The 27,575-nt window shown below is 46.5% G+C and overlaps 1 long non-coding RNA gene across 1 annotated transcript; it reads right to left on the bottom strand.

The window, feature by feature from the left end:
• Nucleotides 1-6,715: 6,715 nt before the first annotated feature.
• LOC142776818 (uncharacterized) lies at nucleotides 6,716-14,062 on the bottom strand. The gene is made up of 3 exons (XR_012887820.1): nucleotides 13,988-14,062; nucleotides 8,547-8,634; nucleotides 6,716-7,266 (listed from the first exon to the last, which is right to left on the bottom strand). It is a non-coding gene; the product is annotated as an uncharacterized LOC142776818 (long non-coding RNA).
• Nucleotides 14,063-27,575: the final 13,513 nt, after the last annotated feature.

The raw sequence follows: 27,575 nt of genomic DNA, 5'->3' as shown, positions 1-27,575 counted from the left end.
CGCCAGGCCTTCGACTCCTCCCTGGTGCCTGACTCAGGCTAACATCAGGCTAACTATACCTGGCATCTAGAAAAAAAGGAGATATGTCGTCACCTTCTCTTAGACAGCTTGATCTGCTCTTGTTATACGAGACGTATCAAGGATGTAGACACGTATACACCGACGGCTCTGTTTTACAGTACAGTTCAGCGGCATCATTTGTTATATCGATAAAAGACACGGCAAGAAAATTCAAGACCTCCCACCTTAAGGCATCAACGGGAGCAGAGCTCACAGCTCTTCGTGCGGCATTGCAAGTCATCAGCGATCAACAGCCACAAAAATGGACAATTTTCAGTGACTCAAAGGCGGCACTGCAAGCCCTTCTATCACCTTTACGCCACGGCCCGTACGATCAGCTGGTATTTGAAGTTGCAGAAAAGACTCACCAATTAATTGGGAAAGGACATGAAATAGCCTTTCAATGGCTTCCAAGTCATTGTAGAATAATTGGCAATGAACGGGCCGATCGAGCTGCCCGTTCTGCTTATACTGAAAGCAATGAAATATCGATTTCGCTTTCCAGAACTGACGCTTCACGGAAACTCCGCATGCTTGCTCACAAGCACACCACGTCACAATGGAACGAGGCACATTTCATCCATGCACGGTTAGGTACTCTAGACCCAACTCTCAGTCTTCGACTTCCTCCGGAATTACGCCGACGAGACGCTACTATGCGGTGCAGATTATGGTTGGTCGTCGCATTTACCAATGCGTACGCGTTCCGCATAGGAATGGCGGACACTGCTGCATGCGACCATTGTGGCAGTGATGAAACAACTTGGCACATTCTGTGTGAATGCCCACAACACTGCTCGCAGAGACAGTCACTCTGAAATGCACTAGATGAACTGGACAACCAGCCTCCTTCGGAAGAAAGAATCCTTCGCTGCCGACATGACTTTATGTCGCTGAAGAAGGCTATGAAGGCGCTCCTGCGCTTCTTGCGTTCAACTGGCCTGTCCAAACGACTGTGATCAGAACTCCCTGAATGTGTGCGCATGTGGATTTTTAAATTTATTTTATAACTCTATATCTCTATCCTCTTTCCGGCCCTTTTCCTCACCCCCGTACAGGGTAGCAAACCAGTTCGTCTAGGCTAACCTTCCTGTCTCTTCCTTTTATTTATTTCTCTCTCTCTCTACCCAACTTCAGTGGCGCATAACGTTTATTATAATGATAGTTATCTGATATCATCATCATCATCATCATCATCAGCCTGACTACGTCCACTGCAGGACAAAAGCCTCTCCCATGTTTCGCCAGTTAACCCAGTCCTGTGCTTGCTGCTGCCAATTTATACCAGCAAACTTCTTAATCTCATCTGCCCACCTAACCTTGTCTCCCCATAACCCGCTTGCCTTCTCTGGGAATCCAGTTAGTTACCCTTAAGGACCAGTGGTTATCCTGTCTACGCGCTACGTGCCTGGCCCATGTCCATTTCCTCTTCTTGATTTCAACTATGATATCCTTAACACCCGTTTGTTCTCTAATCCACTCTGCTCTCTTCTTGTCTCTTAAAGTTACACCTACCATTTTTCTTTCCATTGCTCGCTGCGTCGTCCTCAATTTAAGCTAAACCCGCTTTGTAAGTCTCCAGGTTTCTGCTTCGTAGCTAAGTACCGGCAAGATACAGCTGTTATATACCTTCTTCTTGAGGAATAGTGGCAATCTACCTGTCATAATTTGAGAGTGCTTGCCAAATATGCTCCAACCCATTCTTATTCTTCTAGTTACTTCAATCTCGTGGTTCGAATCCACGGTTATTACCTGCCCTAAGGAGACAAAGTATTTTACAATTTGAAGTGCACTATTACCTATCTTGAAGCGCTGCTCTTTTTTGAGGTTGTTGTACATTACTTTCGTTTTCTGTAGATTATTTTAAGACCAACCTTTGTGCTCTCCTTGTCTAACTCCATAATGATGAGTTCGAATTCGTTCCCTGAGTTACTCAGCAATGCAATGTCATCGGCGAAGCACAGGTTACTAAGGTACTCTCCATTAACTCTTATCCCTAACTGTTCCCATTAAAGGCTTCTGAAAACCTCCTGTATGTACGTGGTAAATAGCATTGGGGAGATTGTGTCCCCCTGCATTACGCCCTTCTTGATTGGTATTATGTTGTTTTTTATTATAAAGCACTAAGGTAGCATTTGATCCCCTGTATACTTCTTCCAGGATGTTTGTATATACTTCATCGACGCCCTGATTCCGCAGTGTCTGCATGACGGCTGATATTTCTACTGAATCAAACGCCTTCTCGTAATCTATGAAGGCTATGTATAGACTAGCAGTGAGAGGGCAAGTACAGGAATTCTCGCTTCAGAACAGGTACTCGGCTCTTAGTGAGAAAACCAACCTTAGCGTAGATACAATGAATGATAATCTGACGAGTATCATTATCGAGTGGTCAGTGGAAGTTGGAGGCCGGGTAGTTAGACAGGACACTGGCAAGCCTTCCCAGGAAACGAAGAATGTCATTAAGAAGCGTCAAATCATGAGAGTCTCAAGTACAACCGACAAAATAGAACTAGCAGAGCTTTCGAAGTTGATTAATAGGCGTCAGTTATGCGATATAAGAAGGTATAACATGGAGAGAGTTGAACATGCTCTGAAAAACGGAGGAAGCGTCAAAGTTATCTGATATACGCCACACATAATTCTGTAGCCCATACCCATTTTTTGGGCTGTGTCCTTCATTTTCAGTAGAGCAGTGGTGAGCAGTGCAACTTACCCAAATTGTGTGGCGCATACCGTTCGTGATGATGATGGTTTTCTGATATAGACCACACATATTTCTGTGGCACATACCCGTTTCTTGGGCAAACTGTGTCCTTCATTTTCAGTAGACCAGTAAAGAGCAGTGTAACTTACTCAATTTATGTGGCGCATACCGTTTATGATGATAGTTATCTCATATAGGTCACACATATTCCTGTGCCACATACGCGTTTCTTGAGCTGTGTCCATTATCAGTAGACCAGTGGTGAGTAGTGGAATTTACCCAACTTCAGTGGCACATACTGTTTATGATGATGATAGTTATCTGATATACGCCACACATATTTCTGTGGCACATACCCGTTTCTTGGGCTGTGTCCTTCATTTTCAGTAGAGCAGTGGTGAGCAGTGTAAGTTACCCAATTTCTGTGGCGCATACCTTTCATGATGATGATGATTTTCTGTTATAGACCACACATATTTTTGTAGCACATACCCGTTTCTTGGGCTAACTGTGTCGTTCATTTTCAGTAGAGCAGTAATGAGCAGTGTAACTTACACAATTTATGTGGCGCATACCGTTTATGATGCTATCTCATATAGGCCACACATATTCCTGTGGCACATACCCTACCTGTTTCTTGAGCTGTGTCCAGTATCAGTAGACCAGTGGTGAGAAGTGGAATTTACCCAACTTCTGTGGTGCATAACGTTTATGATGATAGTTATCTGATATAGGCCACACATATTTCTGTGGCACATACACGTTTCTTGGGTTAACTGTGTCCTTCATTTTCAGTAGACCAGTAATGAGCAGTGTAACTTACCCAATTTATGTGGCGCATATCCGTTTATGATGGTTATAGTTTCTTGGAACGGGGTGAACAAAGAACGATTTTCTGAGACTAATATTTCAAGCATGATAAATTTTTACTGTTCATAACGAACACAGCTTGTGCACTGTATACGTCGAGATCACATCACATCACCGAGAAATTTCTTCTTCCGCTCACTAACCTGTGTGCTCTGGTGCCTTCTCATATACAAAGCTCCAGCGCTGTAAATGGCGACAACGCCTCAGAAAGCCGGGCAGGCGCAGGCATGAAGGCAGACGCTTAATGAATTTATCGATACCATTTGCCATGGCGCACTCCAGCTTTGTGAACCAACCACGCTGGCTGGGACGAGTGTAGTTTACAGGGAAAGCTGTTATGAGATCACAAGGGCCAATTTTGGTGCCGTGGTTGTTCACCGCTACCGCCACCGGGGCCACTGCCATCTCCAGTGTCCGTAACCGCGGTCGTGTGAAATAACAGCAAAAAGATAATGAATGAAAAACCGCCAGGCCTGCACGGAACGCGCAGCACAGTCACAGTGAAAGCTGGAAGAGCGGCCTTTCAGAGTCTTTGCTAAACACTACTTGGGTGATTGTTACAAGCACACTAGTAGTGTACCCACTACGCCACAAATCTTAATTTTTGTGTGGTAGGGAGGCATTCCCTTTGCCATCCTTCGTGATTTTTTCGCAGATGCATGGTCTCCGCTAATACTTGCAAGAAATGTTGTGCCATTTTAATTGCTGTGGCTGATGAAGATGAAGAAAAATGACCGAAGCTTTTGTAATAAGTTGGAGCATTTGACAACCTACTCGTTGCGCAATTCACACAGTGTGACTCCTAGTTGTTGCTTTGCTGTTCTGACACGCTTTATTATTCATATTAACGGGATTCTTTTTCCACAACAAGAGTGCTCAGGGCCAGTTCGCAGTGAAATTTCAGGCAGTGGCGTGGCTCTGTGGTAGCACACTTGGCTGGTACGCAGGAGCTCGGGTTAGAATCTTGTGGTTTTCATTTACTTATTTTATTCTTATTTTGCGCAATAATGGTTACGGACCCCGGCGGCGGCGGCGGCCAACTACGGCATATGTGACCCTGGTTGTGATCTCATAACAGGGTCGCTTAAAAATACCTAGGGCCGAATGGGAGTTGAACCCTGGCCTTCTGCTTGGCAGCCCACCCGGTAATAAAACCACAGGGCCGCTCATCTTTGGATACGAAGCAGCTTATGGCGGAATTCAAACCGGTGTGTAACGTGACCATTCTTACTGCGGATTCACCAACTCTCCCACCTCTCCTCGCATGAGGAGGTTAGGTGGAAGAGGTGGTAGAGGCTTCGCTTCGTTTCTCCTCTCCCGTTTATCTCTCCGCCACAGCTGTGTGATCGACCGACCGACCAACCGACCAACCGACCGACCTACGCCTCCTCTATTTTATCAATGCCAGCCAGATGGGTCCAATTTAGCCATACACCACACTCTCGTCTAGCCCTTTCCTGCTCTGGCCGAACGCCTAGGCTTCACGTGTGCTTTGCGGTCATGGGGGAGAGAGCCCCTTATGCAGCGCCTCACGACGAAAATCATATGAAGTAATTACTTGTTTGGTTATGTACTGATCCATGAGGTGGCATCATGCGTTCTTCATGTTCGCATTATTGGCGGTCACGCTGGCTCTGTAAAGGATACGGTGTTTTGAGATAGCGTGTCACCGTTCGTGGCGCTATGCGGGCAGCTAATGGGGAAGCACCACTGCAACGCTACAGCATGCGCTGCGCCGTGAAGCGGTGGTGGCGTTGCTTCGAGCTAAAAAGGAGGGGCCCGAAGGAAAAAAATGTGACAGACGTATAGTATTGGAGTGGGTAACACTACTATCGCATCTCCGACGGGAAGCGCTTGGAAGTGCGTGTGACGCAATCAGCACTCCCCCTCATGTAGCGTCATATCAAGGCCCTCGAACTAAGGCGGACCAACGGCTCCCGTTGAAAAGAGCGCGTTTGAACCGATATTGAAAAAAAAATTATGGGACCCTAAAGCTTCGCCTTTAGGAGTTGAATGCAATAGCAACATCCTGTCTGAAGTGCGTACTTCAAACACATATTGCATAAAACCTTTGCGAATTGGCTATTGTCCCACTACGCGGCCTTAAGGGAATAGGAGCACTAGCTTGTGTGTCTTTTATTGTGATGTTCCGGGTGTAAATCACAGAACCATTATCATAATCACGTATTCTGACGCCCATTGGCAATGGACGCTTGTACCACGCACTACTACTGCAGTATTTTATGTTGCATTGTGAAGCATGTATACAGGACGCGTGGGTAGATGAAGCATGAAAGCTAGTTTCACTGCGATTCCAAGCAGAGGAAGCAAAGAAAGTAGTTTGCTTGTGTGTTGAAAAAAAAGCTTCAAAAAGGCCCATCTCCGCTTTCTCTGTGCCTGTGCTTCGCGTTGCGAGCAGGCCTGGCGGGTTTTTTTAAACTAATAACCGAACAACCTTTATGCAGGACTTATTATGGCAAACTGTAGACTTATTGTGACGGCTTACGGTCCGAGAAGTACGATGCAATTACAAGGCGCGCTGCAGTGGTGGGCTCTGAAAATTTCGATAACCTGGGATTCGTTAACATGAACCTAATACTAAGCTTACTGGCTTTTAGCATTTGAACTCACCCTATAGATGTGGTCTCTGAGATGGCAAACCAAGTCACATGCACTGAACTTGTACATTTAACGAATATCGGGATAATGTATGTAATAATAGCTTACAAGACTGGGTTTTGGGAGGTGGAGGTTCAACAGTACTTTTCGAACCACTACCCCAGGCGACGATATTGCTTTTAATGACGGCAAGACCCTGTGAACAATGACCATCGCAGAATATTCCTTGAACGGACTACCCTTATTCGAATCGGTAGACCACTTACGACAAGCATTTAACAGCACGCAGAGGCGTTAGAACGCAATAACGGCAGCGCGAGACGGCTTGATTGGAGCTCAAGAACGGCAAGACGTGCAATATCCGGTTGCCGTGTCGTATTGCTGGATTCACCGACATCATCGCGGCAGTCATTCTGTATGGGCACAAGACCTCACCGGACAGTACAGCCAGTGCCCTTGGCAGCATTTTATTTTCACTTGCACAGAAGAATAAAAGAATCACTCTGGAACAAGCTGTGGAACACTGTGGAAGCTGCAACTGGTGGAATGCGTACAGCATCTCGCTTCGAGACTCTTCCATACTGCAGGAACCGAGTGGAAGATGAGATGAGCCATTGCGGCAGATTGGGCGCTGTTTTCGTAACCACTTACGGGCGCTGCAGGGCTGCTAGGCGAGGTTGTTGGAATCACTGGACTTCTTTGGCTAAGCTGAGCTGGTGGCCGAGCGCTCATTGGTTCCACCCGGTTTGTCGCCCTGTTTTGGTTAGTCCAGCTTCGGCTTCTTACGGCGAGGGCACAATGGCGGCGCCGGGCGGCGGCTGGTGGGGTGCCTGGTGGTGGTGTCGGTGGCCTCCTCAGCCGCATCCTCGGCCGACGCGCCGACGGAGAGTACGTCTTTCCACTGCTTGAGCGTTGCCGAGGTGCCGGCGTCGTTCTGTCGCGTCAGCCATTTGGCCAGATGTTTAAGCCACATGGCGTTCGTACGAGGCTTGAACCGGTCGGCAAAGATTCTGCGAAGCCACCACACCCGACGGGAATAATTTTTATAGAAAGAACGACATGCATCCGCGAAAGGCTTTAAAAACACCCGACAGCGCTCTGACGCATCCACGAAGCATTCGTGTGCGAGACATTCGTAACAGAGGACTTCTTCGCAAAACGATGCATGACGTTATGAAGGAGTGCGATAGAAGGTAAAACCATGAAAATACAGTAAGAGAAAGGGCGGAAAAGAACGAGTAAAGATGATAAAACGAATGGTAGAGATATACTAAAGAAGGCACGAGAAGTCTACAAACAATTAACGTTCATTTAAAAAGATTTTTATCTCTTTTAGGAGGCACAAACAATGAAGTCGCGACTATTTTTCTTATACCACAGACTCAAAGAACTTTTCTTTCTATCTTCACGTGAAGAGATCCATCCCCTGGAATAAGCTACGATGTTATTTAAAGTGAAAGCCTTCCTCGATGTTGAAGTGGTTGGTATTCGGCAGGTTGTGCGAAGTCATCAAGAGGGCGACGCAGAGGCATACCGCCAGCTGCTTTGCAGTATAGTATTCCTGGTATAGTCTAGTCCTTATGGCATTTAATTGACGAAAAAAGTTCAAATTGCAAGGCTTTCAGCGCCGAAACCACGCCTTGATTAACAAGATGATTATCAGTAACACCGCATAGCCCAACTCCGGAGTTATTTTGACCTCATTGGTCATTTAACATGCGCCTGAATTCCAGAACACGAACATTTTTGCGTTTCGCCACCATCGCAATGCGACTGCTGAGGCTACAATCAAACCAAAGACGTCAGTAACACGATGCCGTAACCACCAAGGTATGCCCCATTAAACGAAACTTGAGAGCCCTCTGCACTAGAAGTGGTGTCGCTGGGCTAGTTTATTCGTATTTACAGGTTTGACAAATGCACACCTCAGACGGGGCAGTCAAGTGACTACAGGGCGCGCGCTAGCTTGTCAAACGTGCAACATGGTCAAACACGTGATCACTAGTACTACTCACCGAAACAGAAGGTGCGCGGCAGTAATTATCACCTAACGTGGCTACCTAGCTAGGCTTCCCGACAAAAAAAATATTGTGAACCAGGTCTTGAAAAGGTACAGCTTCAGCCTTTTTCGGGAAAATAACACGTGCTCATCTTGAGGAGATTGAAGAAAGGCGAGGCATTACTTATGTGTCGTTCTTTCTTCCGGTTAGTCACAGGAAAAGGTGCCCATTGATTTCACAGAAAGTATGACTCGGCTGACAAGCATACGTCTTATGAATGGATGGCTCACCCCAGCGTGTCAGCAATCTTGTCGAACACTTTTTTGTCCACGATGGGCTGACGGTGGTGGCTCAAGTCTGTATACTCAACTGTTCCATCTGCACAGAAGAGATGAAAACACTATGACGTTTAAGTGAGCGCGCATGTGCATTATAGCTTGGCCGCGTCTATTGGCAGTAGCTACATCGTTGTTCAACAGGTGGCGCAGCAATGTGCTCCGCCTAGGGTACAGTCTACTTCTAGTACACTCTACCTAGGGTTCCTCAATGCGTGCGCCCCCATCCCTGTGCTGCATTGGAGGGTGGAGACAACTGCGTCGTCTGCTACAGAGTCCGCCATTACGATGCCCTCTCCGCAAGCCACCTATAGTCACGACGGCCAGTCAACGAGTGTTGCGCGGTTGCATACAGAGTTTGTTGCGTCAAAACTTGTGGGACACAAACAACATGAGAGAAATACAAAGTTCTTTTTTTTCCGTTTGGAGTGTGAAGGTCTTAGATATCTAGTCTATAGCCGTTATTTGTAAAGTGACATTAGCAGCTGAAGCTGCTCGAAGCAGAAAAATACGGTTGATGCAAGCACGTCAACACGCTGAATTAGCGTCTTTTTGGGCTAGTCGCTAACTATTTATATAGGTTAAAGGTGTAAACACCCGCACCTAAGTCACATGATCCTTGAATGTGTCTGTGTGTTATGTGCATTCCAGAAAAGTGTAAAAACAGTTCGCCATTTGCCAACTGGCTGGACAAAAATAATAAAAAATACGTGCTGTCGAGAGAAGGGAAAAAAATCACAGCATATCCATGGAGTGAATGATTATGTGTGGGGCGAAGCGTTTATCCGTGCTTCCGTACATGCTTCTTTCCATGCGTCCGTTCATGCGTCCGTTGGTGCGCCCAGCTTATCCACGGACCACAGCATAGCACAGATGGACGAACGCTTCGTTCCACTCATCACCATTCATGAAGTGAGGGGCAAAGCGTACGTCCGTCCGTCCGTGCATCTGTCTGTCTGTCCATCTGTCTGTCACATTAGCGCCACATGCTGAGTAAGTCATACAACTAGGTGGTTGCGGACCGGTCACAGAAATACATGGACAAACCCACGGCTTTAGAAGCTTCGCCTCCAGAACTGTGATTGCGTGCCATATTTTCATATATTGTTCTTGAATTATTCAATAGCTACCTCATTTACAGACCACGCCCTGCAACACACAGTATATTGTACGTTGTTTTCATCTCTCATACCTTACTGCAAACAGCAGATTGGCAAGAAATTGTTGAAAACATATCATACTATTCGGTGATACACATGTGGACTTTATGGCATTAAATCATGGCTTGCACTCACACATTGACTGTCAAACGAGGTATAGCGTGTTTTATATAGGATATGAAAAATTAGCAATTTTTAAAGCGTTAATTGACATCGTTTAAATGAAGCGACTACGTGACTTCACAACAATGAGCAAGCAAATTGATTTATTATACGGCAATTTCTGATGCCACAGCTTTATTTTAACGATAACATTATTATACTTTTAAAACAAGCGTAATAACTCACTGCAAGTTAACCGGAGTGCATGTCTTGGTTACACTTCCACTGTTTCTCGTTGTTTCGAGCTGGCGCAGGTAAATGCGCAGCTTTACTCGTGCATAACTCGATACCAACATTTTTTGCAGAGAACCTGTCTATTGCTGGCATGCCTGTACGCTGCACTTCGCCCTTTTGATTGAATATTCAGTTACAGCTTTGGCACATCAGGGTGAACAGGTTGTCTGCTCAGGATGTGATTCCTTTCAAGTCCTCTTCGCAAGATATTAGCGAGCTCATAACCTGACTACTCGGAGAACACAATTCTCGCCATCCTGAATTTACTGCTTCAGTGCAGTTAAATATGCGTGTTTATGACTCGCCGAGCCCTTCATTGCAGCCATGCACTGCCCACAATCCGTTTTCTCCAGGATTCCTTACAGAAGGAATCAACCTATATGGTGCAAAATGCTGCAATCTATTGAAGTCAACGCTTCAATGAAAATATTTCCCCCATCATCAATTTCCTCTTCAGTATCTCCACAAGACTCTATTTTTCATTGGGAAATCATGTCAACCATGTACTGTGAGTCACCATTTTCATAACTAGAGTTAACCGGCATGTGCGAAAACTGCCTGATGCATACAGCTTTAAAGCGCATTTCGTGTCACTGGCGTTAGGAATGCGCGCACAGACGGACGCACAGACGCACGGACAGATGGGTGGATGCACGAACTAACGCAGGGACGGATTAACGGACGGACGTATGGACGAATGGGCGCACGTAAGCACGGACGGAAATGAACGCTTCGCCCCACTCATCACCATTCACTCCGTGGATATGCTGTGACACCATTTTAATTGACATGCAATGCAATGCAGCTTGCTACTACGACTACGACGACTACGACGATACGCGACATACGACCCATGGCGTAAAGAAATAGTTGAAGGTGCCGGCAGCAACAAGCGCACAACGTAGGCGCACATCTCCGCGCAACCGCAGCTTGTGTACAAGAAGCAATTAAGAACAACGCCTTTGTGGGATCCAAAATGAACAAATTAAATACGCATGTACGTAGCATGCAAATGAACGCGTATTGTACCCGGTGCACTGGTGATTGCAATTAAGCCCGATCGGAATCAAGTTTCTCAACAGTGTTAGGCGCCGTTCTGCAGCTGGTGTACGAGAGTCAATCCCATCAAGCTTTATCGCAATCGAAAAGGCCCGTGTGACAGCGCTTAAGTTTAACTCTCGAAATGCTGAAATGGCATAAATTACGCTGCACAAACACGACCGGTCCTTCGGTTACCACTTCTTGCGCTTGATCTATACAAACCACCAGAGTCGCCTTTTCGAATATTTCGGGAACCTCAACTTCCTGTAGCCATTTCGCGAGTGGTTTGTGCGCTGTGGCACGCGACACCCAAGTATTTTGCCCGAGAAAACGCCGCGCACGTGTCTCATTCAACCAGCCGCGACAAAACGGGGGGAGCAGAATGGCGGCCGCCGATCGGAAGGCGGCACTCACCCCTTCAAAGAGTGGTTCTACCCTCCAAGGGGGCGCGCGCATCGAGGGACCCTAGCTCCGCCATAGAGTTACTCTACTCTGCCGAGACAAGCGAGGCCTCCGCTCCTCTGCAGGGTCCGCTGACCCGCTGAGACGCTCTGCCTCGTCCCTTGGCGTAAGGTGAATGTGGGAAAGTGTTGCCGTTTCAATCATGGGCTATTAACCTTCCACTGGCCACATTGTAGTGGCCAGTCGTCAATATATAAACTGCTCCCGTTGATAACTATTGCTAACCTTGTCTCGGCAACCAAACCGTGATTGGCTGCCGAGACATGAAAGGTGAGCAATATTTATTAAAGCTCTCAGTTCGCTGAATGATTGGGAGGCCCGTGGCGACCTAAACTTACGAATGGCGAAAAGGTGATTTTTCGGCGATTTTGGCGTTAGGTTTAGGCTTAGTGATGCATTTTATATTCAGTGTCTTCGAAATAAATGGGCAACGAAATATTTTCATTTTTTTCAGATTTACAGCCTCCAGTAGAAGACGCACTTTACGCGCAATTTAGTACGTATGTACTGTTTCTCAATTGGCCAATATCTTTGAGACACTGGCGTACTAGTGCGTCCGCCAGCAACCACCCAGCAAAATTTACGTCAACGGAGGGCTTCACGTGCCGCGAAGAGTAGTATAAGTTTTTTAGGTGCTTTCAGAGTTTTAGGCTTTTTCAAAGCTTCGGTTCGCAAGTGGCAAGGTAATGGTTAGGCCGCGTGTTCTGACCGCACCACTAACTGTCCTCGATAGCTTGTCGACGTCTCCACTACGATATAGTACTCCTTGTTTTTTTATGTAGAGGTCAAATTCGTTAACATACTTTTCAGGCCAACTAAGGAGTCGATTTTTTGTGCAGGCTTCAGAAACTGCACTGAGGCAAATGTGTAGCGTGAGCATGATTAAAAAGAAAGCTGGGTGTGGGCATTGGCCCACACAGTCCTTTTGAACTTATTTCTGTTGTTTTGTAATTAGGTTGTTCGATTATAGGAGACATTATTGCACTACTATGATATTCTTAAAAATATGCAGGAAGGCCCCGTACGCCGTCTCTCTCTTGATGTTTCGCCCTGCAGTGTATTACTAAACGGCACTAGTCGTCAGGGACACTACTGGTGCATACATGCTCTTTCTCAGTGATCCCATGGTGAAGCGGGTGATGGGACTATAAACCTCGGATCCGAAGGTGAAGTGTGTGATGGGTGATTCGACTGGCATTAAATAACGCCAACATAATTTAGGGTTATTACGAATGGTATTGTACTTCAAAGGCTATACACAAATAGCAATCTAGGGCCACCACACATAGGTTGAGTGGCAATCTTTTGGTAAAATTTAAAGAAAATTTGTGACTTTTCGCCCGTGATTTGGCGGATTTCACTTAAAAATCAGTGCTAACCATGTGCGCCGGTGACGCGCTTGCCCCAGCCGCAAGGGCGCGATTGCTGCGACTGCCGGCGACGCGCTCGCCCCGACTGCCGCTGTTGCGATCGTCAGCGGCTGCTTCTGGAGTTCCACCGTCTAAAATTTCGAAGTGATCCAAAGTAGGCTTTGCTAGACCTCGGGAGCTTTCAAGCTGGCTGGCCGCCGGCGTGAGAGATACGCAGGCGACGCACCATTGTCACTCTCTGTCAGCATTGTCACTGCTCATTTGGCAGAGATATGTCTGGCTGTATAGCTGAAGCCACAGGAATCACAAGAGAAAGGAAACGTGACGCTGCACTCTTGTAGAGCACTGTGAGAAGTATGGCCATGAAATCAATCTTGAATACACTTCTGTTATGCGCACTGAAACGAACCCGCAAAGGATGCTCTAACTCGAGCCTACGCACATCCAAAACACCCCTGGAAACATCGACCACTCGCTGGGAGCAGTTTCTTCTACACAAGTGCGCGGCCTTCAAGACGCGATGAAAAAATTAAACAATAGTTGAGGGGATAAGAAGCTACGGCACTTCTACAAACAATACAGCCAACGCCTAAAGAAACCCTGGTGCGTCTCGAACAGTGGCGTAGCTAGGGGGTGGAACTGAAGGCCCGTGACCCACTTCCTCCTGATTTTTATTTTTGTGCCATAGCAAGCATACAGAGCACAAATTGGCGCTCAACGACATATGCCTTCCTGGCCCCCACTTCACATCAGTAGTAATGCCACTGACCCCCCCCCCCCCCCTCCCAACCGAAAGTTTCTGCCTACGCCCTGGTCCCGAAACACCGGATCCATTAAAAAAACTGCTTGAAACCAATTTTGCTTCTAGAACTAATTAAAAAATACGAAGGAAAGAGTGACTGCTTGAGCGCCGCTGCATACTAGCCGATATGATGTGCGTGTGGTCACCGCAGACACCGGCCCTCACCTTGTGAGTGCTAAGCGGACGCCAGCCAGACTGAATCTCGGTCACCAGGTAGTACCCGGGATGCTGCAGGTCTGAAAAAAAGAAAGACGTACTGAGTGTGCGCGACTCAATAACACAAACGTTGGCGCTTGAAATTAGCCTCGACACCTCATCAGAATATAATAGATGAGTAGGAAGTGGAGTAGTTTTTAACTCAATTTGCGTTTGTACTTAATAGAGAAAGTGAACATTGTACACGGTGAAGATTGAAAGCCGAACACTAATTTTTAACATTATTCTTAGTTTTCATGTCACGCAGTGCACTTGACAATAGCAGTAAACGCTTTCCGAAAACACAAACATTCCACGACGGCACTGCATCTCTACTGAGCCGCTTAGTATTTTAAATGCGAAGCATTTCTTAGCAAATCACAGGCCCTATGAGCATCCATTCCATTTCGTTCCATCCCTCTATTCAATCAACACATTCATCCATTCCTCCATTTTCCATGCATCCATCCATCCATCCATCCATCCATCCATCCATCCATCCATCCATCCATCCATCCATCCATCCATCCATCCATCCATCCATCCATCCATCCATCCATCCATCCATCCATCCATCCATCCATCCATCCATCCATCCGTCCATCCACCCATCCATTGATATGTGGGGTTTAACGTCCCAAAACCACCATATGATTATGAGAGACGCCGTAGTGGAGGGCTCCGGGAATTTCAACCTCCTTGGGTTCTTTAACGTGCACCCAAATCCTTGGCAAACCAAATGCACTTCGAGATTGTCTGGAAGTCTATCTATCTATCTATCTATCTATCTATCTATCTATCTATCTATCTATCTATCTATCTATCTATCTATCTATCTATCTATCTATCTATCCATCTATCTATCTACTAAAATTCGTATCGGAGGATAAGGGGCTTGACGAATATGACTGCTTGGTCAACTGATAACACCAATAACGTGGAAATCCAGCAGCGTACGTCTTCGAACCCTTTCCTCCGGAGATGTGTGACACATACCCAGATACCACGCGTCGCGGTATGCGTGTATGCGCCACACTTTATTCACAGCCCATATCTATCCAGGAATGGTGTGAACTGACAATGGTTAATTAAAACGCAATAGCACCCAGAAAAAAATACCATGAAGGCACCGTTGACCCTGCGAATGGAATGAATGAAAATCGAGGACCTCAGCAGGAATCGAACCCCACCATTATGTGTGGCAGGGAGGCCCTCTACCAAAAAGCCATGCCAGGTTGATTGATATGTGGGGTTTAACGTCCCAAAATCACCATATGATTATGAGAGAAGCGTAGCGGAGGGCTCCGGAAATTTCGACCACGTGGGGTTCTTTAACGTGCACCGAAATCTGAGCACACGGGCCTACAACATTTCCGCTTCGATTGGAAATGCAGCCATCGCAGCCGGGATTTGATCCCACGACCTGTGGGTCAGCAGCCGAGTACCATAGCCACTAGACCACCGTGGTGTGGTGAGCCATGCCAGGTCTTGGAACTGCCTTGGACGAAGGCCCTACGTAGGCGTGATGTCGGTGCTACGTCAGCTGAGGTTGTAGTGCTGGCTGCCGAATTATAGATAAAAAAAATTAAACTTTACGTATGTACTTTTACGATACATGCGTCACATCGGGTTAACGTCAAAAGTAGTTCATTACGGGCCCCGCTTCTATAGCAGTATATTAATATTACATTCATAGTCCTATGATTCAGTAAGCAATATTGAATCGTTGCTCGACACCGGAGGATTGCACTAATGAAATTTACGCACGATAGTGACGTAATCACACCGTAAAGTGTACTCAATTTCGATAATAGTGACGCCTGTGCTGTGACGTGAGCGCTCACGTTACGCTACACCACAGGTTACTTTTTGAACGCCAGTGTAGCCGACGTTCCTTGCAAGCCAACGATGAACAGGCAACCGTAAAAACGCGTCGATCTACCTCGAAACGTTTTGCTTAAAGCCAAACAATGCAGCATAGACACTTACTCGTCGAATACTTTGCATGACATCGATTCACACAAGGTGTAGGATTTGCCTAAATGTGTTTTTTTCTTTCAGTTAAGCACATGCATATCTTTCCCTGATTGTCCAGTGGCGTAATGCAGCAATTTGTCATACATCCGTGCTCAACTGAGTAGCGCCCCCAGCTTCGTGTGAAAAACATTGTGACTGCCTTCCTCATAATATTTCTGCACTTTTCTAAACGACACTCGGCGTCGCAGCATATTTTTTTTTGTACACCAGCTCTCCCACGTGATTGTTTCTTGACATGCACCGCACTCGGGACAAAACTAACAGCACTTTCATTTGCCTTTCTTGCTGTCGCAAGCTGCTACTTTGGTTCTGAAAATAACATGGCCCACGCTACCGTAGGCACGGCACGCGTGTATGTGCTGCTTGTCGCGTACATTCGTTTTCACAGCCCATAAAAAAAGAACAATGAAGAAGCGACAAGCGTGTTCACCTTTGGCCGATGCCGTGTCTTTTGAGGCTTGGCCCTCACGGTAGCAAGAAAGTGCATCCCAGAGCCCCTTCGGGAACTTGTCATGGACAATGCTAGTTCTGCGAAAAACACGTTCTCGCTAGGTTCACACGCCAAAGCATGAAAACATGCAACGTGACTATTTCAAATGTTGCGTCGGCACGCATTCCAGTGAATTCAAGGGCAGGCCAAGCTGTTCATCATGGGACGCGAGTCAAACAAAGGTGCACGCCCCTTGAGCAGCTCCGAAGTGACAAACTACACCGTTAGCTCGTTATAAATATTTACCGGTGATGTCATTAGGAAACCTGAAACAGATACACAAATGCCTTGTAAGAAATGCATGATACACAAGTGCCTGGTCCAACCTGTGCTACTTTATTGTGCTTGTTCAGTGAGCAATGCTCATAGTTTATGGAAAGATTCTAGAACGATGTGTTTAGAATGCGCATAACCCCATTTACAAGCATCACTGCATTGCTGAACTCTTACACTATGGAGAAAAAACGGCATTTTTTCATTAAAAAAGTGCTCTCCCAAATCCTGGTAAGCGAAAAAAAAAAAAACGCGCTAACACCAGTGGTTGGCAACACGAAATCGAAATTCCCGCACCAAACGTGGAGGCGTCACATTCTGACGGCGGCTATTAAAGCCCAGCGTTGTTCATAATCATTAGAAAGTATATACACTCTCTTCTGAAGAGGCCACAGAGAAAACGTGCCAAGCTTCAAGAAATTTTGTTAAGCCAATTTCCCTATAAAACGAAAAACACACTCCAAAATCAGTGATGTCACAAAAAAAGTTTTCAGCACGAAATTTAAACATAAAATATTCTACCTTATTCTGTAATTAAGAAACATATGACAGTCAAATCAACAACAATTGAGTTATGAAAGCACAATTTACCAATCTAAAGCGTCTCATTTCTTTCATTCTGGTGTCCTCACAAAGTTTACTAATTGACCAGATGGTCAATTAGACTTTTCCCTGTCGCTGCGAAGTACACAGTCGGTGAATCTGTAGCATGGTCCGTAGTATGGTAGGTAGCCCAGCATATAGAAGTGAGCACGTCAACGAAGGCTATAGGGCAAAACAATGGGTTCCCTCATCCCCGGAAGTCAATTCCTACCTATCTATATATATCTGACAAATGCCATTTCACGGCCGAAACGTCAATCGACAAAGGAACAGCTTGCTTTCTCGTACGTGTACCAGCTTCTTTTTTCATACGTACCCAAATATATATATATATATATATATATATATATATATATATATATATATATATATATATATATATATATATATATATATATATATAAATATGAAAGTAGATGCGCTTTCACATAACAACTGTTTATTGTGCCGACGTTTCGACAGGAACCCTGTCTTTTTCAAGGCATAATGCTATTTACACATGTTCCGTGCCTTTTTATATCCTGTCGAGACAGGAGGGGAGGGGTCAAATGAGAAAGAGAGAGAAAAAAAAGGAAGAAACAGCGAAACGGGAGGACAAACAATAAATAAAATATAGAAAATCTAGGAGAAGAAGCAAGACCGACATGGCGTAATTAGAAAGGGGCAGCATTTCAACAGAGTAGGGCAGAGGTAGATGAGGAGTGTCGTCATTGTCAACAATACCTCCCCCGCACCCACACTTCCCCAAGTGGGCAGGGAGCCGCCGTTTTTGTATTTCACCTTTCCGTGTAGTCCGCTGGCGGCTCGTTCCTCTTTGAAGTGTATGACAAGTTAATGGGGAGGGCTTAAGCGCTTTAAGTGCATGCTGGTGGCATCGGGAGTAGCGAAAAAGCCGGTGAATGAGGCACTGCCATCGACATTCATTATATGCATTGGTTCCTTGTCAGTGAAGGAACAGAATGTGCGTTAAAGGATTAACGAAGGGAAAAAAAAAAAGAAGAAGAAGAACAGGGGGGGGGGAGAGACTGTACCACTCCGGGACAGTCACCACACAGTTGAGGCGCACTGGGAAGATATGCGCGCATGTAGGAAAAAGTTAACGAAACCACCTAGCTGTCAGCTCCTTGTCAGTAAAGGAACAGAATGTGCATTGAAGCTTGACGAAAAAAAAGGGAAAAAAAGCAAAAAAAAGAAAAAAAAAGGGGGGGGGGGACCGTACGACCTCCGGGACCACTTATCTGTGCGTTCCGGCTGTGCTTGATGAGGCAAATCGTTTCTATGTTGTCAGATGCATAGGCCAAAAGCTTCGTTAGCGGGTAATATTATTGTCGTAATGAAACCGGACTGATTAGAGAGAAGCGTTTGCGTCTTTTAGCGGTCGTAACGCAGACAGAGTGCCTGGGTGTTCATTTATTCCGTATTTTATCGTGTTAAATTTGTAGATAAAATAAGATTCCCGTTGTTCCCGTTCTCTGATTGTTCGAAAGTTGTTTTCTAGTAGTGCAACCCTGATGCCATCAAAGCTGTGGTCTTTTAATGTGCAGTGTTTTGAAAGTGGAAGGCCTGGAAGAGATCGTACATGTGCCCGATGGTTGTTGAATCTAATTCTAAACGGAGTGTCTGTCTGGCCCACGTATTGCTTGTTACATACCCCACATTCCAAGAGGTATATGACATTGTCTGAGTCACAGTCTAGTGCACCTCTTATCCTGTGTTTAAAATCCGAGTGGGTGCTTTTCGCCACTGTCGTTGTCTGCATGTGTTTGCATACCCTGCATCTGCTTTTTCCGCAAGGGTGACACCCAATTTGAGGTTTCACACCTATCTTTGAATTTATTAAATGATCCTTTATATTTTTCGGCCTTCTGTATACAACACAAGGAGGAGAAGTGAAAATTTTGGATAGTCGCACGCTCTGTTCCAATATGTTAAAGTGTTTTCTTAGGACCTTGTTTATGTTCGGTGGGTTGCTCGTGAAAGTTAATAGCAAGTTTTTGTTGCGGTGTTGGTCGGCGTTTCTCTGGTGGTTGAGAAGAATCTGGCGGTCCAGATTTTCAGCTTTTTTGATGGCGTCATCGATGATAGCTGGTGGGTATTCTTGATTAAGGAGTACTTCGCGCATATGTGTGCTGTTTTTGTGGAAGTCCTCGGTGCGGGAGCAGATTCGTCGAAATCTGTGTGCTTGGGAATAGGGAATGCTGGTCTTGCAATGTCGCGGGTGGCAGCTTTTGAAGTGCAGGTATTGTTGCCTGTCTGTAGGTTTTCTGTATACGTTAGTTACCAACGCACCATCGTCAACTCGAATGAGTACATCAAGAAAGTTTATTTCAGTGTTAGAGTAGGTGTGTGTAAAATAAATGCTGGGGTGTACCTGGTTGAATGCCTGTATGAATTTGAGGAGCTCGTTTTCCGAATGTGTCCAAATTATGAATATATCATCTAGGTACCGTTTATAGAGTAATGGTTTGATATTACAAGATGAAAGAAAATTGGACTCTATGTGGTGCATGAATATGTTGGCGTAGTTTGGGGCCATTCTTGTACCCATTGCCGTACCGCTGATTTGAAGATAGTACTGGTTGTTAAATTCAAAGCTGTTCAAATCGAGTACAAGTCTTGTGAAGATTTCAATTACTTCTTTGCTTGGATAAGCGACAGGGTTGTGTGTGCCATACGATTCAACAAGTGCCCTTACACCATCGTCATGTGGGATATTTGTGTACAGTGAGCTAACATCCAATGTTACGAGAAATGCACCGTCTGGAATTTTCACGTCTGCTATTTCCCGAAGGAAGTGGTTTGTGTCACGCAAGAAGGACTCATGTGTGGGTGGTATGTCTTTGATTAAAGAATCAAAATAACTGGAAATGGGTTCCGTTAACGTTCCCGTGCCTGATATAATGGGTCTGCCAGGGTTATTCTCTTTATGAATCTTTGGCAGCATGTAAAAACGACCAGGCGCCGAATGTACCGTAATAAGTGCCTTTTTAAGCTTTGAATTAATGGCGCCTTCACGTGTGAGATTCTCTAGGGTTGTTAAAATGATTTTTTTGTGCTCCGTGGTAGGGTCAAAGTCGAGGTGTTTGTAGAATTGTTTGTTATTTAGTTGTCGCTTGCCTTCCTCGATGTAGTCCGATCTATTCAGAACATATATATATATATATATATATATATATATATATATATATATATATATATATATATATATATATATATATATATATATATATATATATATATATATATATATATATATATATATATATATACTGGTTTTTACTAAGGCGTCACACTGGAATAATCAACCATACACAAATCTTAAACACAGTGACGAAAGATGCAAGTTGGGATCACTCCTGTGCAATACGCATACTTGAGTCACCCTGCTGCTTAGATTGTTCTCGGGTGCACACATTGAAGTAAAGGCATGGTGTTGTCGTACCTGGCATCCACGAAGAATGCCGACGTCCGGTTTTTGCCATTGCTTCTGAGCTTGCTAAGTTCACTGTGGAGAAAAATAATAAAAAAACACCTTATACTCGTATAAAACACACACACACAAACACACACACAAACACACACACACACACACACACACACACACACACACACACACACATACACACAAACACACACACTCTGTAAAGGGTCGCAGGAGGAAGTTCGCTGATGGCATCCCGCCGCTGCCACCAGTTGTAAGATCTTGAAGGAAGGTCGCAAGGATGAAGTAGCTGATGGCATCCCACTGCTGCCACCAGTTGTTAAGGGTCGGAGAAGGAAAGTCACTGGAAGATACGAATGACAGAACAGGTTTTATGACTCTATTTACACATATTTACAGAAAAGAACGGTTAGGGTTTTCACAACCCACAAGCGTGGTGGTTGAACGTTACATAGTTCAGAGCGACGTCCAGCACTCTGCGGCGTCGTTTTAAGCCCTGTTGGGCTCCTCCTCTCCGAGTGGAACACCAATCACACACACACAGGTGAGGGGGGCGAGCATGCACGGTCCACGTGTACACTGCACTGCAGGGTGGCGCCAGCAGGGCTCTTCCTCGTCACGTGTGTGCCGCTAGACCAGAGTTCCCACGATCCTGGCAACGTACATGAAAGGGTCTGCTGCACAGCTCGCCTAATTGGCGGGGTGATTTGCGGTGGCCGCCGCGGTCTCTTTCAGGAAGACGCCGTCCCCGTTGCCCTCTTTCGTCGTGGCGTCGCGCGGACCGACGTCTCCTCCTCTGGCCAGCAGGGACAATGCCTGGCGGGCACAGGCAGTCAGCTGGTCGGCTACTTGACTGAGGATTAAAGAAGCGCCGCTCCGCCATCAGCACTGGCGCCGGTCACGCCAGCTTTCCTGTCGCCCTATGAGACGCCGAGGCCATCAGTCACCGCTGCTGCTTGAAGGGACGACAAAAGGGTCCGCATTTAAAGGACGGGAACTCGCCTTTGCTTGCTGCTTGGTCTGGATAATTGCTCAAATATTCGACAGCGTCTGTCAGACTGGGCGCCGAAGGGATTGAGAGCCGAATTTCCAGGCCAAAACTAACAGCTCCTCCGCCGCCCAGAAAATCTCGGCTGGCCAGCGCTCCCAACCGCTGGGCAGGAATAGAATGGGTGGTGATGAAGACGATGGCCTGGATTTCCCTCTCCAGCTGCGAACTCGAAACCAACTCTCAAACCAGCTCACAATGGTTGACAACAGCAAGGCGAACCACACAACACAATACCATGCTGAAGTCAAGCACAATGGACCCGCTTAAAACCCTCCAGGCTTCTCAAGAAACACAAACAAAAGAGAAACCTGTACGCTAAAATTTTGAGACAATTTTGTGCCGCCGAAGTTACAACAATCATGGACGTGGAGATGGTTGCCAAAGATGTAACATATTGCCGTGTGAGAAAAGCACCCAAAGGCAAATATAATTTGGCCCCAAATAACCATAATTACACTCTTTAAAAACTCACGTTCTCCTGCCATCTGCCCTACAATGTTGTCACTAATCTGATAACTCAATACTAAATCAATCATACGCAACTACATGGTTATCACACGAATGCTGCCAGACCCCATATACAAGGTATCTGTGCACATTCTTCATTTCTCTCATGACATATTTTCAAAGCGTATTGTCGAGAGTATCAACTCGTAGAACACACAGAAGCTAGTGAAAAACTCTTACAGCAAATCAAACAGCGTTTTATCAATCCTAGAACTGTATCTCTAGCCTCAAAATGAGGTTAACGCAACGCTCTCAGCTCAAGTGATCATATGATCCCTAAGTAATTACAAAAACAACAAAAAGAAGGGAATAAACCTCGCATGCTACACACTCATTTGTTGGATGTAGCTTCATGTCAGCCCATGTTTTTAAAGAACGCCCAGGTTTTTGCTGTGCGCCCTAGCACGACATCATACTCTCATCCAAAGAGCGCTAGCATACTAACACACTCTCAACCAAAGGTCATATCCCTGTAACTCAACTTAACTGAACACGTGTCTGAACGTAAACGTTTACAAAAAAATATTGAAGTGAAAAACAAACTAAACAAGCCAGCCGGGGAGATTACAAAGGAATATTACTTCAAAAACAAACAATAAGCAACAAAGATGCTTCCTCGTAAATTCCTGTGTCCTCTTCTCCAGCTTAGAGCTGTCCCTCACCTCAATCGCACACGCGGCGGTCGTGGTCTTGGCAGATTTCGAGGACGCCCGAGTCCACAACGTGCACGTGCTACCAGCCGAACGGCAGCGTTACGCCTCATTTGCGATTTCAGCGGACTTCTGTCCGTTTGGCTGAGGTGATTTGAGCAACGCGTGGGAAAGAGCGTCGGTGTCCTCTTTGGTCTAGCTCCCGAGCGGTGTTTAGCTATTGTGGCCTTTCTTCTAGGACCACGACGACACTCTCTTCCACGAAAAGCCCTAAATCTCCATCGCGCATTCCGTCGGGAGGATGCGCGCTGTGGCCTACCCTTTCGCCGCTGGCACCTTACTTCCCGCCACAAAGGCCTCCTCGCTGAACATGCCAATTCACCTACGCTAACGCTGTACTCAGGCGCGCCTCGAAACGTTCTGTGGATAGAACGGAAAGACCGGCGCTCTCCGCGCAATTCCATTCGCGAAGCTGCTTTTCTCTTACTTTTCGTCCGGTTGCTTGGACGCATGCAACGCAGTTATGACGCATTTGCTACGGTGACAGGTTTTGCCCCTTCTTTTACACGCGTAGTACTATTCGTCTTTCTCGCGGCTTTGCGATGTCTCTTTCGTTTGCGCCGCTTTTTTCGTCTCGTTTCCGAGCCTCCCGATCGCATCTCACACTCATGAACTCTCTCACATCATTCCTCAGCTGTCGAACTCGCGCAGTCTAAAAGATTTTCAACAAAATCATCTCTTTCACATTTTAAACCGGCGGACAGTTTAACACACTCAAGACCAATGCCGCTGCTTGAACAATCTCGCTGGCATTCCTGGAAGCTATCTGCAACCGCGTTGTAGCCGTCACGCTCCTACATTCGCTGCTTCTGAGCTTTATCCGGTATTCTTGCCTACTTCGACCTCATTTGCAAAATCCACCGTCGCGACAAACACAGTTGAGGTCTGTGCCAGATTATCTACAGTTATTCTAGCTGTTTCGCTAACAGTTAACTGGCGCAGCACCTCGTCGCACTCGGTCTGGCATTCGTCGGCCTCTCTACTCAGCGCAGCATCATTCGCCGCACTCAAACTCGATTCGCCTTTGAATCTGCTGCTATTTTCACACGTGCCAGCCTTCTATAAAGCTCTGGGCTGCACCCCGCACTTCTCGTGCGCTACACTTACGGATGGCTGAATTTTCCGTCTCATTGCCTCGTTTTTCTGTTCCAATTGTTTGAGCCCCAAGGCACGTGCTCGATCACGCTCTTTTCTACCCCTTATTTCCTTTTCTTGTATCACAATTTCCTGTTTTTCTACAATCTCTACCGCGTTTTTAATATCCTCCTCACTGGCTTTTTGCGAGATCAACCTCACAATCGCTGTCCTGCCCATTCCTTCCTCTACTTCAACGCCTAGATGCTTACTCACAGCCAAAAGTTCATCTTTTAGCATTGCCTTCCACGCCATGAATGCCGTTGTACTTTGGTCCTGCATTTCACACATAATTAGGTGATTCCTACAACTCAAAACTCACAAAAGGTAGTCTCCTTAAATCACACACAATCCAGCTTCTAACAAACTCACACAATTGAAGCCTGGAAAGCCAAAGCAAAGACCAAGCACTCACCACATCACAGCACCATGTCGCGAAGTTCATCTCACCGCTGCCAACCAGTTGTAAGAGATGGGAAGGAAGAAGTTGCAGGTGATGGCATCCCACCGCTGCCGCAAGTTGTAAAGGGTCGCAAGAGGAAGTGCGCAATGGCATCCCGCCGCTGCCACCAGTTGTAAGATCTTGAAGGAAGGTCGCAAGGATGAAGTAGCTGATGGCATCCCACTGCTGCCACCAGTTGTTAAGGGTCGGAGAAGGAAGGTCACTGGAGGATACGAAAGACAGAACAGGTTTTATGACTCTATTTACACATATTTACAGAAAAGAACGGTTAGGGGTTTCACAACCCGCAAGCGTGGTGGTTGAATGTTACATAGTTCAGAGCGACTTCCAGCACTCTGTGGCGTCGTTTTAAGCCCTGTTGGGCGCTTCCTCTCCGAGTGGAACACCGATCACACACACACAGGTGAGGGGGGCGAGCATGCACGGTCCACGTGAACACTGCACTGCAAGGTGGCGCCAGCAGGGCTCTTCCTCGTCGCGTGTGTGCCGCTAGTCGAGAGTTCCCACGATCCTGGCAACGTACATGAAAGGGTCTGCCGCACAGCTCTCCTAATTGGCGGGGTGATTTGCGGTGTCCGCCGCGGTCTCTTTAAGGAAGACGCCGTTCCCGTTGCCCTCTTTCGTCGTGGCGTCGCGACGACACGACGTCTCCTTCTCCGGCCAGCAGGGACAATGCCTGGCGGGCATAGGAGGTCGGCCGGTCGGCTACTTGACTGAGGATTAAAGAAGCGCCGCTCCGCCATCAGCTCTGGCGCCGGTCACGCCAGCTTTCCTGTCGCCCGATGAGTCACCGAGGCCATCAGTCACCGCTGCTGCTTGAAGGGACGACAGAAGGTTCCGCGTTTGAAGGACGGGAACTCGCGTTTGCTTGCTGCTTGGTCTGGATAATTACTCAAATCTTCGACAGCGTCTGTCAGACTGGGCGCCGAAGTGATTGAGAGCCGAATCTCCTGGCCAAACCTAACAGCTCCTCCGCCGCCCGGAAAGTCTCGGCTGGCCAGCGCTCCCAACCGCTGGGTACGAATAGAATGGGTGGTGACGAAGACGATGGCCTGGCTTTCTCTCTCCAGCTGCGAACTTGAAACCAACTCTCAAACCAGCTCACAATGGTTGACAACAGCAAGGCGAACCACACAACACAATACCATGCTGAAGTCAAGCACATTGGACCCGCTTAAAACCCTCCAGGCTTCTCAGGAAACACTAACAAAAGAGAAACCTGTACGCTAAAATTTTGAGACAATTTTGTGCCGCCAAAGTTACAACAATCATGGACGTGGAGATGCTTGCCAAAGATGTAACATATTGCCGTGTTAGAAAAGCACCCAAAGGCAAGTATAATTTGGCCCCAAATAACCATAATTACACTCTTTAAAAACTCACGTTCTCCTGCCATCTGCCCTACAATGTTGTAACTAATCTGATGACTCAATACTAACCTAATCATACGCAACTACATGGTTTTCACACGAATGCTGTCAGACCCTATACACAAGGTATCTGTGCACATTCTTCATTTCTCTCATGACATACTTTCAAGGCGTATAGTAGAGAGTATCAACTCGTAGAACACACAGAAGCTAGTGAAAAACTCTCACAACAAATCAAACAGCGTTTTACCAATCCTAGAACTGTATCTCTAGCCTCAAAATTTGGTTAACGCAACGCTCTCAGCTCAAGTGATCATATGATCCCTAAGTAATCACAAAAACAACAAAAAGAAGGGAATAAACCTCGCATGCTACACACTCATTTGTAGGATGTAGCTTTATGTCAGCCCATGTTTTTAAAGAACGCCCAGGCTTTTGCTGTGCGGCCTAGCACGACATCATACTCTCATCCAAAGAGCGCTAGCATACTAACACACTCTCAACCAAAGGTCATATCCCTGTAACTCAACTTAACTGAACACGTGTCTGAACGTAAACGTTTACAAAAAAATATTGAAGTGAAAAACAAACTAAACAAGCTAGCCGGAAGATTACAAAGGAATATTACTTCACAAACAAACAATAAGCAACAAAGATGCTTACTCGTAAATTACTGTGTCCTCTTCTCCAGCTTAGAGCTGTCCCTCACTTCAATCGCACACTTGGCGGTCGCGGTCTTGGCGGATTTCGAGGACGCCCGAGTCCACAACGTGCACGTGCTACCAGCCGAACGGCAGCGTTACGCCTCATTTGCGATTTCGGCTGACTTCTGTCCGTTTGGCTGAGGTGATTCGAGCAACGCGTGGGAAAGAGCGTCGGTGTCCTCTTTGGTCTAGCTCCCGAGCGGTGTTTAGCTATTGTGGCCTTTCTTCTAGGACCACGACGACACTGTCTTCCACGAAAAGCCCTAAATCTCCATCGCGCATTTCGTCGGGAGGATGCGCGCTGTGGCCTACCCTTTCGCCGCTGGCACCTTACTTCCCGCCACAAAGGCCTCTTCGCTGAACTGGCCGATTCACCTACGCTAACGCTGTACTCTGGTGCGCCCCGAAACGATCTGTGGATAGAACGGAAAGACCGACGCTCTCCGCGCAATTCCATTCGCGAACCTGCTTTACTCTTACTTTTCGTCCGGTTGCTCGGACGTATGCAACGCAGTTATGACGCATTTGCTACGCTGACAGGTTTTGCGCCTTCTTTTACACGCGTAGTACTATTCGTCTTTCTCGCGGCTTTGCGATGTCTCTTTCGTTTGCGCCGCTTTTTGCACACACACACACACCCAAACACACACACACACACACACACACACACACACACACACACACACACACACACACACACACACACACACACACACACAGCACATGCACTAAGCGTCGGTAACCTTGAATGTACCTTGCCATCCTGATTCGTTT

The sequence above is a fragment of the Rhipicephalus microplus genome, chromosome X (assembly GCF_043290135.1).
Source record: "Rhipicephalus microplus isolate Deutch F79 chromosome X, USDA_Rmic, whole genome shotgun sequence".
Taxonomy (NCBI): domain Eukaryota; kingdom Metazoa; phylum Arthropoda; class Arachnida; order Ixodida; family Ixodidae; genus Rhipicephalus; species Rhipicephalus microplus.
Note: the sequence above shows the minus strand (reverse complement) of the source record. Positions and strands in the feature narration are given on the sequence as shown.